Source organism: Adiantum capillus-veneris, chromosome 29 (assembly GCF_014529385.1).
Source record: "Adiantum capillus-veneris isolate H3 chromosome 29, ASM1452938v2, whole genome shotgun sequence".
Classification (NCBI taxonomy): Eukaryota; Viridiplantae; Streptophyta; class Polypodiopsida; order Polypodiales; family Pteridaceae; genus Adiantum; species Adiantum capillus-veneris.
In genome coordinates, this window is record NC_140959.1 from 27,968,578 (window position 1) to 27,980,667 (window position 12,090).

The 12,090-nt window shown below is 42.4% G+C and overlaps 2 non-coding genes across 2 annotated transcripts; both read left to right on the forward strand.

Moving 5' to 3' along the window:
* The first annotated feature begins 9,355 nt into the window (after positions 1-9,355).
* LOC147418953 (small nucleolar RNA snoR83) lies at positions 9,356-9,500 on the forward strand. Its single transcript, XR_015187207.1, has one exon. It is a non-coding gene; the product is annotated as a small nucleolar RNA snoR83 (small nucleolar RNA).
* A 33-nt stretch (positions 9,501-9,533) lies between these two features.
* On the forward strand, positions 9,534-9,608 carry LOC147418954 (small nucleolar RNA Z199). Its single transcript, XR_015187209.1, has one exon. It is a non-coding gene; the product is annotated as a small nucleolar RNA Z199 (small nucleolar RNA).
* Positions 9,609-12,090: the final 2,482 nt, after the last annotated feature.

Sequence of the window (12,090 nt, forward strand, 5' to 3'; positions counted from 1 at the left end):
TACTCATCTGCAGCGAAGATCTTCCCGTGTACCTTAAGTAGCAAGGGACTTTTTGATCTTCCCTCAATTACCTCAAAAGGTGTTTTTTCCGTGGAAGTATGTACATTGTTGTTGTAGGCATACTCCACTAAGGGTAAGTACTTCTCCCATTGGGATCTTTGATCTACTTCCGTTGCATAGGCTTTTAGTAGATCGAGAATTGTTAGGTTAGCTATTTTTCACTTTGGACATCCGTTTGCTGGGGATAGGCCGAAGAGAAGTTTAGCCTTGTTCCTAAATTATCAAAGAGACCCTTCCAAAAATTACTGGTCATTCTAAGATCTCTATACGACACTATGGACATTGGAAAGCCATGGTACTTGAAGATTTGTGAAATAAAGAGGGTTGCCATTTGATGGGCTTTGATAGTCTTTTTGACAAGTATAAAATGAGCTTGTTTACTAAACCTGTCTACTATCGTCCATATTCTCGTATTCCCATGGATAGACTTACGCAGTCCAAAGATAAAATCCATGGATATGCTCTCCCATGGTGAATTAGGGATTGGCAAAGGTTGAAGCAAGCCAAGTTGCTTCCCTCTATCAAACTTTGTCTTTTGGCATACCACACATTTAGAAACATACTCTTGTATGTTTGCTTTCGTGGTAGGCCAATAGAAATATGTTTCAATCCCTTTTAGGGTAGACTGAACCCCTCTATGCCCTGCATAAGGAGGAGCATGAGATTCATACATTACTTTCTCACGTAGTGAGTTAGTAACACACAGTCTATTGCCGTAGAGAAGATAACCATCTTGTAAAGTAAATGGTTCCTCTTTCTTTCCTAATGCAAGGGCTAAAATCACATCTCTAAAATTGGGATCAATAGCATACTCATCTATCATAGAAGATAGATCATTGTGGGTTGCTATGGAAACCGCATTCACTCTCGATCGTCTTGAGAGTGCATCGGCTACTTGATTATGCTTGCCAGCAATGTGAGCAATATGAAAATGAAATTGCAAAAGAAAGTTTGCCCACCTCATTTGTTTGTCGGAGAGCTTGGTCGACTTTGGTGGTCCGTTTGCAGAATGAAAGGAGTCCCCAATAAATAGTGCTTCCATGAGTCTAAGGCATGTAGAACTACGAGGAGTTCCTTTTCATATATGTCTAAAGCTTGCTCAACAAGGTCGAGCCTTCGACTTTCATAGCCTATGGCGTGCCCTTCTTGAAGCAAAATAGCTCCAACACAATCGGCACAAGCATCACATTGTACCTCAAATGGTTTTGAGAGATCTGATAGTGTAAGCACAGGTTGAGAGATAAGCTTTTCGAAAGCATTGTTCTCCTTGGTAGACCATGTGTACCTAACGTTTTTCTTTGTTAGGTCATGTAATGGTCATGCTATTAGTGAGAACTTTTCTATGAAGCGTCTATAGTATGCGCACATACCTATAAAGCTTCTTAACTCATGAAGAATCCTTGGTTTAGGCCATCGTTTTATTACCTCTAACTTTGATGGATCCATTTGGATGCCATCTTGAGAGATAATGTGACCTAAATAATGAATCTCTTGTAAGAAAAAAACACTTTTCTTTCGATTAACATAAAGTTTATTCTCTCTTAGAACTTGAAATATTACCTAGAGGTGTTGCTTGTGTTCGTCTAATGAATTAGAGTAGATGATGATATCATCAAAGAACACTCCAGTAAAGGTTCGATGAGGCCTGAATAGCTTCTCCATCAAGCGGTTGAATGTGGTTGGTGCATTGGTCAAGCCAAAAGGCATGACAATGTATTCTTAAAGACCAAATGTCGTGCGAAATGCGGTCTTTACAATGTCTTGATCAACTATCCTTATTTGATGATAGCCACTTTTTAGGTCGATCCTACTGAAGTAGGTGGACCCTTGTAGCTTATCAAATAGGTCTTCTACCCATGGAATGGGAAACCTATTTTTGATAGTGATCCTATTTAGTGCTCTATAGTCCACACACATATGATATGTGACGTCTTTCTTTTGCACTAGTCTAACTCATGCACTTGCCGCATAATCTCCTCTTGTTGAGCTTGAGAAACTCTATAAGGAGGTTTGTTAGGCAGTGAACTTCCTGGAAGAATTTCAATTGCATGGTCATCATTGCCTCGTTTAGGAGGTAGCTCACAAGGGATGTCGTCAATGAAGACATCCTGAAACCCCTTGAGAAAATTGGATAACTTTAATTCCTATTGATTGTGTATATTTTCTTTTACTAAAACATTAGGTTCATTTTGAGAATCTTTAACAAAAATCATGTACACGAAAATAGAGCTCTTTATTGACTTGTTGAATGCTTGTGTATGTACAATGGGTATAGTGTTACCCATTTCCTTAGCATCTATATACATATCTTTTTTCCTTAACTTAAAGGAGATTCTCCTTTTAGGGAATTTAACATTGGCAGCCATGCGATCAAACCATGGTGCCCCTAGGATTACATCCTCATGCTTGAGAGGAGAGATAAAGAAGTCCTCTTTGTCCACATAGCTTTGGACATGGAGCCTCAATTTCTCGATTAAGGGAGTGACTGAAGCTTCTCGCCCCTTGAAAGCACCGTTTGCGGGTATTACATCTCCCATCTCGTAGGCTTGTATGCCTAGCTTGGTGGCCAAATCTATAGATATAAAATTGTGAGTAGAACCAGGGTCAAAGAGAATAAAAGCATCATGTTCTCTTACCTTTCCCCAAGCATGGCATAGAGGAGATGCTTTGTGGTGAATTTCCTCCTCTTGGATTTCGACCAAGGTAGCTCTAGGAGGTTCATGGCGGGTGTTCTTTTGGGGACAAGCGCGGTACGCATGCCCTTGCTTGTCGTACTTGAAACAATGGTTATCCTTGAGATAACGCTCGAGCTCTTCATGAGAGAGTTTATTTTTGCCTTTATAAACTCCCTTCTCTTTAGCTTTGTTGGGGTTGCCCTTAGGAGACTTTTGGACATTGTCCTTCCCCTTAGGCTCATTGGAATCCTTGTTTTCCGTGGGCTTAGAATTTCTTTTAACCCCCATTCGGAAATTGATTCGAGAGGCCACCATAGTATGGTGTATAACCGCCGAAATGGTGCGTGTCCTTTGGGAGTTGACATACTCCGCCATTTCTTCAATTAAGCCGGCACAAAATCGTTGCTTTTGCTCTCCAAAATCCAACCTTTTGAAGACAGTGGCTTTGAGTTGTAGGTCCCAAAACTTGTCTACATATTTGTGAATGGGTTCGTAAGGAGAGAGCTTTAAGCTTTGCCATTCGGTAAGTACTTTGTCTTTGGCATCAGTGGCCAAAAACTGCTTCATAACGGAAGCTCTTAAAGCTTTCCATGTTCGTGGAGCTTCGCCGTTGGTCCGTAGGCTAGACCACCATTGCCTGGCGGACTTTTTAAAGTGCATAGCTACATGGCATAGCTTAGAGGACTCCGTGAAGCCCTCATCTCCAAACGCCGCATCGAATTGTTGGATAAAAGCCAAGACTTTGTCCATAGCACCAAAAGTGCCATTGTAGGTAAGGAAAGAGATGCTCTTCCCTCCCTCTTTGAACTTCTTGAGCTTGGATGACCTCTTCCACACGCCATAGGATTTCCTATGGCCTCTTCTTTTTGATGGTTCAAAGGTTGCACCATCACTTTCTTCAGAAGATGAAGAATTTGAGGAAGATGGAGAAGAGGGTGACCTATTTCTTGCCTTGATCTTCGTTGCCTTAACCATCACTTTCATAAGAGGAAGAGGATGAAGAAGATGGAGAAGAGGGTGTCCTCTTTCTCGCCTTTTTCTTCTCTTGCTTTTTGTTATCCCTCTTTGAAGTATGGTGTGGAGAAGTATGCGATGGTCTTCTTCGTTCTGGAGGCGATGGAGAGCGTTTAGCCCGCCGTCTTCGTGGAGTCATCTCCACCGAGGTGGCGGGAGACTCACTTCTTTCTCGTTCCTTCGGTGGAGGCTCTTGAGTTCTCCTTTGAGAAGGAGATGCATCATCAAGGAGAAAATTTTTGAGCCCTTCATAGGGATCCTCTTCTTCTTCCTGAATCCGAGAGAGACCTCTTTTGGAAGTCTCGCAAGGAGGCTTCCTAGGTGCTCTCTCGTCATGGTGGAGAGCTTGGAGAATCCCATGAGCACGAAGTTGCCGTTGCACTTCACTTTGGAGGGATGGATTGCCCATGGCTTGTTGAAGCCTAGAAACAAGATAGTTAACAAGCATCGGGGCATCATTAGTAGCTTGCTCATTAGCAAAATCAAAGTTATCAACATCAATTTCACTCTCTTTACTATTGTCATCCATTCTAACAACTTTTAGGTGTAAACTTTTTAGGTGTACTTTGGCACTTCAAGCCCTAGTTGCTACTCCTCTTTACCCCTTTAGAAAAAGCACTCAAGCTACTGTACCCGTGGCTCAAATACCAATAATTGCAAGGAATAGAATAGAGGGTCGTTCAAGACCAAAATAGCATCGGCTCCTGTCAAGCTTCTAATAGCTCAATAGTGGTTAAGCCATAGGCAAGCCCCGTAGGACTCCACTATTAAGACCATAGCTCTCGACGGTGATGCCTCGTTAACTGCACAAAGGCAGGCGCACTGCAAGGCTGAAAAATCCCTATTCTACTTACTCACATGCAATTAATAGTACCAACCATTTATAGCTAGCTGGAGGACCTCCCTTCTTGAGCAAGAAAAGAAAAACCTTGTGCTCTGATACCAATGTAGCATTTAATGGTCTAGAAACTTGTGTGTACCCGAAAATAGCATGAACATAGTGAGCATTTCATTATAATAGCTTCCTAATGAGAATAACAAGAGTGCTTGGGTGGAGAGAGCCACAAAAAGCATAACACCTAGTTAGATAGCATGAACAATACTTCAAAAGAGAGAGAAATTAAGCAATTGACAACAGTTGAGGACCGGATTTGCATGGAGCCGGTCCCCCCGCCAAAAGGCTTTATATTATGGTTTCTCCCATCAAGAGAGACGTTTTACAATACAATCCTTTGTGTTCCTTCAATACTAGCTAGTGCAATGAAGATGGAAACTTCATGCACTAAGCAAAACACTTATCAAACACAACATCAATTCCCTCACGGTTTGAGACCCAAGACCTGACAGACCTTCAAAGATGGTGAGAGCTAGCGGGGTATGAGAGTAGATCGAGAGGAAGAAGGAGTATACTTACGAGAAAGATGTACATCTCCTCACATAATCACTCATATTAGCATAGCTTAGCTTAGTAATTAGCATGGTAGAGGAGATGAGCATGCATTGAAGCTTGGATCTTGGTTGGATTTGCATCACAAAGCCAAGAGTTGTTGGTGTAGGCATCCCTTCTCACAAGCTTGGAGTAGGTGGTAAGCTTCCCATTAAAGCTTGAGAAGGAGAGAGAGTCTTCTTTGCTTCACACATGGGATTGTGTGAGTGTGTGTGTGATAATGCCTTGCAAAAATCAGCCCCCCTCTCTCTCTTGGTCAACCCCCCTTGCTAAATGCTCATGCTACAGTCCTATTGGACCTCCCCAAGCCTAGCCAATGGAAATTAAGTAGCATAAGTGATAGCCTTCTGACATGTGTCCCCCTTTCCCCTTTTGTGAGAGCTTCAGGTAATTAATAAATGCAACTAAACTCTCATTGGACCCCTTTGCCTCTTGGCCAATAGGAATCAGGAAAGCCATTGGGCTGCTGAATGCTCATTGGTCCCCTTGGGAGACTGTCCAATAGTCTTCTAGAGAGCTTAATTCTTAATGGTTCTTTTATTAAGTGTTTTTAAATTAATTAAACTAAATTTACTCTAGCCTAATTCTCATTGGTCCACCTCCATGGCCATCCAATAGGATTTGAGTACACCTTGTGGGCATCTGGCCTAGGGAGCTGACATGTGTCCCTATTTCCCCTTTTGTACAAAGGAAGCTTGTGAGTGTGTGTGGTGTTTCTCTCTCATCCCCTACTTCTTGAGCTCGCCCCCTCCTATGTACGGCTTGACAAAGACTTTTTGGGACATACACAAAGCATCCAATTCCCCTAATGTTTGACCTTTGGAAACAACCTTTCAATTTTGGAACCTTAGCATTTTGGAAGTCTTAATGAACTGAACCTTAGGGTCTTTTGAGCCCATTGTTGCACATAGCTCTTTTGCAGATGCCCCCCCCTTTGGATCCCTATTTTACCTCCTTTGGATCCCTACTATGGCCGGTCTGCTAGCTTAACCGATATTCTAGCTTTTTCTCCCTTGGGACTTCTCCATATTAAATGATCAGTTTAACATGAGAAAATCATTTAAGAGAATTAGATATTGATTATTATGTCACGACGGCACACCGAGAGAGAAGAGAGGAGAGGAGAGAAGAATACGACGACACTGGGCGCAATCTCCCCCCGTGCAAGAGTGAGCATTTTTCTCTCTCATGTATTTCATTTATAGATTCTTCAATGCTCAAAATGAATACACATTGGCTGTCCGACACAAATGACCATTGCTCCTAATGAGCACTTGAGTAATAAATGTACAGATCTCATATCCATAACAAAACCATCAAAGCCAAATTGCTGAGGGGACTTTATGGAGCCGAGCCGCTCTGATGCAAGCTAGAGGAGAGCCGATGCTGCTCTCTCTCGATCTATCTCTTTGTAAGTTGAAGCTGGGATATCGGAGGAACTTGTCGGAGCAAAACTGCTTCAGGATGGGCGATGTTAGAGGAGGGTAGCTGATGTGGAGGCTACATTGGAGGAGAGCTAAACCACTCTCGCTCTCGCTAAGTCGAAGCCAAGAAGTCCATGCCAATGCCATCTTCCATCGTCGGAAGGAAGTTGCTAGCCAAGTTGATGTTGAGAAGAGCGCCAAAAGGCAACAAGCCATAGTCAATGTCGTATGCTTGCCGGAGGAGAGTCGATGCACTCTCTCCCTCCCTCCCTCTATGGTAAATTTGTCGGAGGATTTTGAGGTGATGTCGTGGGAAGCCCGAGCTTACTCATCGGTGCTTGCACACAATGCCTACGCTTGAGTCGCTTCCCATTGTGTGAAGGGGGGCTTGTGGAGATTTTTTTAATAATAAATTTTAACAAAAACAATTCTTTGCTCCTCTTTCTGAGTGTAGCGAGTGTATGTGTGTGTGCAACACACACACACACACACACTCTCTCAGTCAGCTTGCTGCTCTCTTGCCAAGGCTACCCTTAAGCCCAACGCTGCTCTTCTCTCTCTCACTCTACCGAGTGTGTGTGCGTGTGCGTGCACGTGCGCTCCTTTTCCCCGCTTCTCGCTCCTAGTAGATAGCGGTATAGAAGGCCAATGATGCTACCCATGCTTTGAATTTTTTTCCATTCAACTACTCGTACTTGTTCGGTAGGACTCAAAACCTCTGATGTTTGGTGCACATTTCCCCCCCAATTCCTCTTAGTTTGACCAGCACTACTGAAGGCATTTGATTTGCCAAATTGCCCCAAGCCTTGCTCAATGTACTGGTTGCCCGACTTGGGTGCAATTTACCCAATCTTGCCTTCGATTGCAATGCTTAGTGATGCCGACTATTATTGCTTTCCTCCCTTGCTCGCTAGCCTTTGAATCCCTAATGCAAGGCTTGCTTGCACTTTGATTGCAATAGCTAGCTCTACAAAGCTCAATTCCCGGTTGGTTCACTCCCTACAATGGCTGCTCGATACCCAATTTCTATGGATCCTAAAATTCAAGCTCAATTCTTTGCACGATTTTCTTGAGCCTTGAATCTCCCAAGCTCTACTTGTTAACCGATTCACTTGCTTGTGCACAATAAGCTCCCAATGCTGCATAGAAATCCCAATTCTTTATAGAAATCTAAATCCTCAAGCACAAGAGAGGTTGCTTACGCCGAGAGCTCTGAGCTCCGAGGTCTTCTCCCGACGCCACCGATCCACACCGATCCTTGTTGGATCCGCACCGAACCAAGTCCGATCTTATGATGCCAAGCTCTGTGGCTTGATCTTTGTTGAAAGAGTGTGTGTGCACGGATGTATGTGTGCTTGGTGCGGTGCGAAAGAGGAAAGAGGAGACCATGCCCGGTGTTGCATGGGTGGAACACAACTCAAGAATGAGAGGCTCCTTATTCTTTGTATATCTACAAGAAAAAGGATGGTGTAGGCAGTGGGCGGTCGAAGACCTCCGACCCTACGTAAAGGCACTTCGCTTTTAACCCCAACACTCTTTCAGTAAAAGTTTCACTTTTGGTAAGAGGGATCTAAAAGAAATTTACACAAACAATATTCTCATATCCTTCTGTGCTATGTGGGACACAAATATTGACATCCAATTTGTATTCAAAACGAACATGGAGCAGTTGGATATTGCACATTCTACATGACAAAGACTGACTCCTCTACAAGCAAAGCAATCAAGAACATACTTGAAAATTGCAAAAAGTCAAACCTCTTAGCATTGGAATGCTTGAAAAAATGGGAAGCACGCTGTTTAATGCACAAGCTATCACATCACAGAAAGCCGCATACATTGCACTTTCCTTGCCATTGCATAGGGTGATTAGATAGTTCATCTTCACCAATGCAGATTATCCAAGCTAGAGAGCATGTTCGCTAAGAAGAAAGTCTATGCTATACTCTCTTCAACTCGACGACACCAATATTTTCTTTGATCACCTTGTGACAAAGTATACAGTTCAGCCCACTAGTTTTGCCCACATGCTTGGCAAAGTATGCTAGCAACTACATTCGAGGTACCTTCCACAAGTGCAAGAAACCTTGGGTCATTAGATACCCAAATTCAAAATGGAGAAAGACCTTGAGAGACATTACCATGAGCTCTGCCTATTATATTTTCCATTCATCGGCAATGAGGCCTCCCTTAAAATGTCCCTAAGCTCTTGGAAAAAAGAAGTAGGAGCTCAAAATGGGTCTTATTTCATTTCCTAAATTCACCCTTCACTTATCCACTTAAGATGGTTTGAAACGCGAGTCAAAGGGAGAGGGCCTAGTGGTTAAGGCAAGGGGCTCTACGCAAGCCCACTATGGTTCAACCCTTGCGACATGCGGGTGCAATCCGGTAAAACTAGCTGAAAGCTTGAAAGAAAAAAAAAGAGACTTAATTCAACCGAAAACTACACGAGGCTGCTAGGGTTCGTGAGAGGTTCCTATAAGCCTCGTCAAAGCGTGGTGAGGGTTGCGAGATGGCCACAGGGATGACTACCTTTCTACTGCCGAGCAGTTCCCTCCGTGTGAGGGCTGCGATGTAGGTGCAAACTCGTTGTCTGAGTGGCCGTAATTGCAGGTATTTTCTTCTACTTCTCCTCGTCTTCTTCTTCTTCTTCTTCTTCTTCGGCATCCTTGTCTGCACCATGGCCGTAAAGTCAGGCCTGCGATGGCTGGCTTCCGTACTCTTGGCCTCTATTAATCCCAGGTGAGTCTTCATCTCTTTGAGAGAACGTGGTGCTCACCTGCTTCATGGGAGGCGTAAATCAATCCGTCGGAAGTTTCGCTGACGACACCCTCTTTCACTTTCCATGGGTGTTTTCTGATAGTAGCTTGCCGTATAGTTCTTTGTTTTTGGTTTTCTCTGCGTGAGAGCCATGGCCAGGTGATGAGGAAAATACTGCAACAAGATGATCTCCTTTGATTACCATGTGTATTTAAGTCTCTGATGGCCTTGATTCTTCTGAGACGATTCGGGTTTGTTGCTTGTAATGTTGAGTAAAAGTGAGGGTCTCCTTGCGGCAGCAGTGCACAAGGCAACACCATCAAAATCTGTTGTTTTCTGTGTGTATCAAGTGGAGATCCTATTATAGTTCTAAGGAATATGGAGGGAAAGATGCATCACTTTTGGGTCATATCACAGCCAAGTAGACGCATTTTGGTCTGCCTATCCCAAGTTTTTCACCAGTGGCCTCTCAAGTAGAGGCATTTTTGTCTGTTAATTATAAGTTTTCATCATTGAGAGAGTACAATTCCTCTGTCTTAGCTAATTTTGCTAACCCCCAACTTAGTAAATGTAGTCTAGGTGCTGAATTATAGAAAGCCATTGTTAGTTAACATAACTAAAATTACTCCACAGCAAATTTCCTTAGTTCAAACACTCGCTAGAATTAGCCAGTGCTCATAACCCTCCTAATGCAAACGCCCTCCTCCCTTCCATAGTTAAGCTACCTTGTACATTGCAATTAATTGGTTACCAGTTATGAAAAATCTGATCGGATCACATGATCCGATCAGTTTCTGCGAGTGTTGAGGAGCTTGCTTTTGTCTAGCAATTCCTCTTGCAATTAGGCCACATGTAAGAGGGAACCATGCGAGCTTGTGAATGCAAACCTTTAGCAAAATAAGTCTTTTTCTTTTCTCATAAAGCCCCCTAGAGAGTTGGCCTCGTACCTGTTTGTGAAGCACATGCTTCTGTAATCTTGCCTATCAAGATTATAAGTAAGATTGTATCTCAAGTAAACTAAATATTCTCATAAAACACCAATGGCTTGCTTGCTCCATCCATCTAAGTTTACTCATAGTGATTTAATAAGGGCATCTCTATACCATCATAAATTCGAAGAGAGGATATGTGTTTGCAAATGGTAGTCAATAGTATGATGTCTTTCATGTACAATGTATGTCCTTATAAACATTTTATTATCGAGTCCTTTTCATTAACAAAATGTCGATCAAAATGGTGTTTAAATTTGGCCTATTAAATCGATATTGTGAGATGTTTTCTTAATTGCGTCTTCCACAATACACATGTGGTTCTTTGACTCAAGGAACACTCAAAGAACGTACCTTTTACATGTTTGGTCTTCATTGGCAGATGGAGATACTTATGATAATAAAGTTTCTGCCTTCGGGACAATCTTTTTTTCACGACTATGGGCCTCTTAATCTTTAAAACATCTACAATCGGTGTCTTTTCACCCTAAGGCTCTTTAGCAAAGTGCTCGCATGTTGTGATATTCCGAGCAAGAGCTTGCCCTCCTACATAGTTGTCTATCTCTTGCATTGATGGTACTAAGAGCTACCTAGTGTAGAGCTTAAAGATGGGAAGAACGGTAGTGTTCACTAAATGGCATGACCTCATTGTTGATCCATGTGTGCACACAAACAAAAGTTTCGGCCTAAAGCAAAACTAGATAGGAAATGTAAAGTTCATCTTTCAACATAGATTGAGTTAACTTTGTGTAAAAGGTTTTTGGTCAGATATATGGTCTCCAACAATCCTTGGACTTAGCATTGCTGAGTGATAAAGGTGCCCCATTTGTCTAAGACAAGCCTCTAGACTAAGGCAATGATTTAGCAAGCCTAGAACTTTTATCTCCAGACTCCTTGGTCAATGTGTTCATTGTTCAATACATATACTTGACATGGCTACCTTTGACAACAAGATCATCTAGTGTCGCAAGACCTTCCCCTCTCAAAGGGTATAAGCTACGGCCTATAGAAGAATGATGAAAGGAATATTGACGAGAAGAAAGTATTTAGCTTTTGGTACCAAGCTTGAAGAGCTTGCTTCTAGCCCATACAGAGCATTCCATAGCTTCTAAACCTTGTTTGTCTTGAAACATAGCAGTTGGTAGGTTGCTCCATCATTAATGATCGTTGCACAATCTACGCTACATATTAAGGAGATTGGTTTTCCAATGCCACGTGTCGCAATTTCCTTTATCCGGCTACAGTGAGGACAGTTCGCACGCAGTTCGGCCGCCTCTCCACACTATATACCCTTAAGTAGATGATAGAACCAACAATAACTAAATCTTTGACATAATCTAAAGAATTGGCAAGATCTACTTGCTGTAGAGAGAAGCCATGAGAAGATTGAGCAACATGTTCATGAGGTTTGCAAAACCACCACCTCGTCTTCTTTGCTTCATCTTGCGAATCCAACACAATGTTCAAGCTTTGGTGTGGTAGCAGTCCAAGTCTTTGCATTTGTTCATATTGAGATTTCAAATAGTTCTACCTATGCAACACTAGCAAATGCCCATTAAAAATGAGATTTGGTTGATTTTGCGAATGTAGTTATTTTCATAATGTGAGTTGCATCAGATTTGTCATGAAAAGACATTGTAAACAATACCAACATTCATTTTTTCTCAGGATTTTTCTAAATGTTGAAGCATTAGACACTCAAGGCCTTTTAATGGTACACT